Source organism: Lepus europaeus, chromosome 1, assembly GCF_033115175.1.
Source record: "Lepus europaeus isolate LE1 chromosome 1, mLepTim1.pri, whole genome shotgun sequence".
In the NCBI taxonomy this organism is placed as follows: domain Eukaryota; kingdom Metazoa; phylum Chordata; class Mammalia; order Lagomorpha; family Leporidae; genus Lepus; species Lepus europaeus.
The window spans coordinates 76,471,918-76,477,252 of NC_084827.1; the positions used below are offsets into that span (position 1 = coordinate 76,471,918).

At 45.8% G+C, this 5,335-nt stretch overlaps 1 pseudogene; it reads right to left on the reverse strand.

The window, feature by feature from the left end:
* Nucleotides 1-4,875: 4,875 nt before the first annotated feature.
* LOC133768815 (U2 spliceosomal RNA) lies at nt 4,876-5,006 on the reverse strand (annotated as a pseudogene).
* Nucleotides 5,007-5,335: the final 329 nt, after the last annotated feature.

Sequence of the window (5,335 nt, forward strand, 5' to 3'; positions counted from 1 at the left end):
TTTGGTGTTTATGCAAATAATACATCACACACATTATTATGTTGCTCTTCATCCTCTACGACGGCCTATTGTCATCAATTTTATATCCTGTTCCCATGAGAACTCGACTTTTTTCTGCTCTGCATTCTGTTCTTGATGGATTGTCTCGTTTCTCAGTTGGACAACTTATCCTCCTCCCCTGATGGCCCATTTAAAACCACCTCCTATTAAAAAAAAACTTTCCATCAAGGCATCGAGATACTCATTTCCCTTGTTTTTCATCTGCCTTCCATCTGAGGCAATTCCAATTGTTTTACAGTATGCAGCTGTCACCAGATACTAATGACATTTTCGCTGGGCAAGTTGCATTTCCCAGCCTTGTTTCTGTACCTTTGATTGTGTTCAGTATTTTATGTGAGTTGTAAACATACTGGGTAGAAACAACTCAATAAATGACAAATAGTAAAATGAATAATAAAAAGTTATAGTCTCATAAAGTGAGAATGAGTGGGACCCTCTCCGAAATAGAAGTAGGCCAGGGATATCAGGATGTTCTGAAAATGCTGGATGCTGCTACTTTCCCTTACTATATTCCATCAGGCTCAAACTTGCTTTTGTAATCCTCCTTTGCAATACACAGCTCTCCTTCCCTTCCATTCGCCTCCTTAATCACTCTAGGAAACATAACCATTCATTTATCACCTAGGCCCCAAATCTTGGTGTCATTTCTTACTGCCTTCTCTTCTCCCTAACATTCAAAAATCAACCACAATCTTTTCCACTTTTCCCTTTATAACATTATCCATCTCTAACTTATCTCAAAGACCAGACTTTCTACAACTGTGGAGAACTGGAGAGTCAGAACTTGAGTCAGGACTCAAGGTAAATAATAATTCATTTGGTTAGATTATCTTCAGTCTTATTTTGTAATTCCATATATCACTGCAGTTATAGCTAGAAATTCTATAAAGCCTTAAAAAATCATGTCCCCAGTGAACTGCAAAATAAAATACAAAGCAAAGGTAAAGCATGTGATATGTATTAAAAGACTACCTATACATGAGAGAAGAGGTGAGGGAAAGTCTGTAAGATCATCACAAAACACACCAAACACTGGAGTAAGGGAAAGGGTTTATTGGGGAAAACCCAGCAGACTGGAGGGAAGGGGCAAAGAAGGAAAAAGAGAGAGTAAGAGAGAAAGAAGCTGAGAGAGAGCAGAGAGGAGAGAGTGAACAAGAGAGAGTGAGATGAGAGCTTGAGAGAGAAGAGAGAGAAGGAGACGAGAGAAGAGAAGACAAGAGAGAGCCATGTGTTCAGGAACAGGTCCTTTTATTTTTATTTTTTTTATTTTTTTTAATTTTTGACAGGCAGAGTAGACAGTGAGAGAGAGACAGAGAGAAAGGTCTTCCTTTTGCCGTTGGTTCACCCTCCAATGGCCGCCACGGTAGCGTGCTGCGGGATGGCAGGAGCCAGGTGCTTCTCCTGGTCTTCCATGGGGTGCAGGGCCCAAGCACTTGGGCCATCCTCCACTGCACTCCCTGGCCACAGCAGAGAGCTGGCCTGGAAGAGGGGCAACCGGGACAGGATTGGTGCCCCAACCAGGACTAGAACCCGGTGTGCCGGCGCCGCAAGGCGGAGGATTAGCCTGTTGAGCCACGGCGCCGGCCAGGTCCTTTTAAAACTTTGCTGGAGGTCAGGCAGGGAAGCAGGAGCAGCAAATCCCATTAGGATGAGGGTGGAGCTTGACACTGGGCCATGGGTCATGTGGCCACCTGGCTTCCAACAATAGCTGCAGGGGCTAGAGCCTAGGATGGAGTCAGGGTGAAGATCCCCACAATAGATAAGACTGCACCATTTTCCTAACAAAGTCAAAACCTTCGAACTGCAATTACAAGACTCTCATGGGCTCTTGTCTGGCTCTCCCTAGTCATTACCCAGGTTCCCTTTTATTGTTTTTTGCTTTGCTCACCCTAACTTAGTACCCTTCAGGTTTTCACTATAAGTTCACCATTGTCACTATTCAGAGCGTATGTGGTTTTATCATCTACCTTTTTTTTTTTTTTCAAAGGGAAGGTTCTTTTAGAGATGGATTTTTATGGCTATTTATTTTCTCTTTTTAAAATTTATTTATTTTATTTTATTTAGTTTTTGATGACAGGCAGAGTGGACAGTGAGAGAGAGAGAGAGAGACAGAGAGAAAGGTCTTTCTTTGCCATTGGTTCACCCTCCAATGGCCGCCGCGGCCGGCATGCTACGGCCGGCGCACTAAGCTGATCCGAAGCCAGAAGCCAGGTGCTTCTCCTGGTCTCCCATGCGGGTTCAGGGCCCAAGGACTTGGGCCATCCTCCACTGCCTTCCCGGGCCATAGCAGAGAGCTGGCCTTGGAAGAGGGGCAACCGGGACAGAATCCGGCGCCCTGAGCCACGGCGCCGGCCTATTTATTTTCTCTAACCTAGTGTCTTTTAAAAGTTTTTTTTTTTTTTTTTTAAAGATTTGCGTATTTATTTAAACGCAGAGTGACCCAGAGACAGGGGGAGAGAGAGAGAGAGAGGTTTTCCTTCTGTTGGTTTACTCCCCAGATGGCCACAACATCCAGGGATGGGCCAGGTTAAAGCCGAGAGCCAGGAAATTCATCTTGGGTCTTTCACGTGGGTGGCCAGGGCCCAAGTACTTGGGCCACTTTCCATAGGTTTCCCAGGAGCATTAGCACAGAGCTTGATTGGAATTGCAATGGCTGGGACTCAAACCAGTGCTCATATGGGATGCCGGCGTCACAAATGGCAGCTTAACCCACTGCACCACAATGCTGTCCCCCTTTTATCTATTTTTATTCATGGTTGTAAATCCGATTTTGCCCATGAAGAAATTATTTTGCCTTACTCTGAGAAATAACCCTATCTAAGTCATGTACGCGCAAGTTGTGCTAAACTTAAAACATTTGGTTCCATTTACTTCTTCACTGTAGCAGGAAACTGTGATTTTCCTGTGTCACTCAGTCCAAATGTTGTCAAGGAAACCTAGCTCCTCACTATTCCCCTAGTTGTGGGCAGGCTTGTTCCCATAGATGCTGCAACCAGCCACCTACTGGCTGTTCTCACCATTTTCCAACTGAGTGGTGAGACTTGCTGTTTCCACTGCCACAGAGCTCTTGAGTCTTCACAATCACCTTCAGGCTTTATGAACAAAGGGGCCCATCATTCAGTGATGATGACAATGCCCAAGTAATAATTATAAGAGTATTTAACACCTTTTGAATAATCACGATAGGCTAGGCACTGTTTGAAGTGTCATATATTTCTCTGTATGTTTAAATTTTAGAACAGGTTATTGAGCTAGGTACCATTATCATCCCATTTTATTTTATTTATTTTTTTAAATTTACCCAGGCTCAAGTATTTTATTACAGTAGTACAAGTAGACCAGGGCACCTACAGATAAGAGAAATACATACTATGTTAATTTTTCAGTAAATATTTAAAAGATATTTTTAAAGTATTTGAATAAAAGTGAATTCAGTGCCAATCTAACTTTTGGCATCTGCACCTGAAAGCTTGGAAAGTAAAGAAGAAATTAGTCAAGAAGCTAAAAATTGTCACGTTATCATCCCATTTTACAGATGGGAAAGTGAAGACCCAGATAGGCCAAGGAGATTGGAAGTGATGGAATCACCATCAGAACCTAAGTATCAAACCCAAAGCCCCATGCTCAGTCACTATGATGCCTGCCTCGCCTAAACAATGCCTCAAGTTCATCAAACGGATCCTCAAGTATTACATGCTTGTGTTTTGTGTTTTGTTTTTAAGATTTTATTTATTTGAAAGGTAAAGTTACCCAAAGAGAGGAGAGACAAAGAGAGAGAGAGAGACCCTTCATCTGCTGGTATACTCCCCAAATGGCCCTGCCAGGCAGATACCAGGAGCCAGGAGGTTCCTTTCAATCTCCCATTTGGGAGCAGGGGCCCAAGGCCTTGGACCACCTTTCCACTGTTTTCCCAGGCGCTTTAGCAGGGAGCTGGATGGAAGTGGAGCGGCCAGGTGCCGCTCCATGGTGCCCAAATAGGATGCTGGCGCTGCAGGTAACCTTTTCACCCTTTCCCCACAGCACTGGTCCCAAAGTATGATATCTAAATGTTACTTGATCCTACTTTGATTAAGAAAGTCCCTGGAGCACTGGGTTCACTTACTGTAGATGGTGGGCTGCGTCCCAGGCTACCATCACCCTTAGAAAAGCCTGATGGTAGAAGGGTCTCCACATCGGCCTCTTGCTGCGTTCACAGTTCCAGGCAGGACAGAGCGCGTGGGCATTCCCGGGCCCTCACTCCCTGCGGTCACCGCAGAGGGCAGCAGAGCGACAGCCAGGCCACGAGGGGCCTGGAGCAGTGGAGTAGCTGGAACGGCGCCAGGCTGGGCAGGGGCGGTGTGCAGCCACCTCGCTTCCGGCCTCAGTCCCCATCAGCACCGCCCACGGTACACCGTGACCGGGGCAGCCAGCGCTGTGCCCGTCAGGCTGGAAGCGCAGGCAGGGCACGCTCCCCAGCGCCATTCCCAACGGCGCTGCTGCCCTCAGCTCCCTCCTGGGCAGAGAGTTGGAGCTGTTACTGCAAGCGGGGTGTCATTTTACTTCAAGTGGCCCTTGAAGTCCGCCTGCTTCCTGCCTGCTTGATAACAAGCCCGGGGCCTCCGAAGGAAACGAAAAAGTTAATTATAAAATTTAGGAGTGCCTGTATTCTCACGGTGTGTTCAGAGCAAGGCCTTTGGAGCCAGACGGTCAGAGTTTGGGTCAGAGTCCCATCGCTGCCGCTTATTTGCTGCGTGGCTATGAGAAAGTTGCTTTTTTCTCTGAGACTCCGTGTCATTAGATGTGGAGTAGAATAGTCTCGAGTACTTTTTTGTAAGAAATATGTCAGTCTTATTGGCCTCATATATATCAAGCAACCATCTGGCTAGCAATTTTTAAAACAGATTTATTTATTTATTTGTTAAGAACAGACACTACTCTTGATCTTAGCCAAAAGGCTGAGAAGAGATTATTATTTATTTATTTGAAAGGCAGAGTTTTAGGGCAGCGGGGAGAATTCCTTCTTCCATCCTCTGGTTCACTGTCCCTGGAACAGGCTGAGCCAACGCCTGGAGCCAGAACCTCCATCCAGGTCTTCCACATGGGTTTCAGGAACACAAGTACTTGGGCCATCTGCTGCCTCCCAGGAAGTTGCAATGAAAGCACAGAGTAGGCAGGACTTGAACCTGGCACTGTAATATGGGATGCAAGCATCCTACCCAGTGGCTGAACCCATTGCACCACAGCGCCTGCCCAGGGTAGCGTTATTTACATACACAGTGTATGTTATTATCTATAA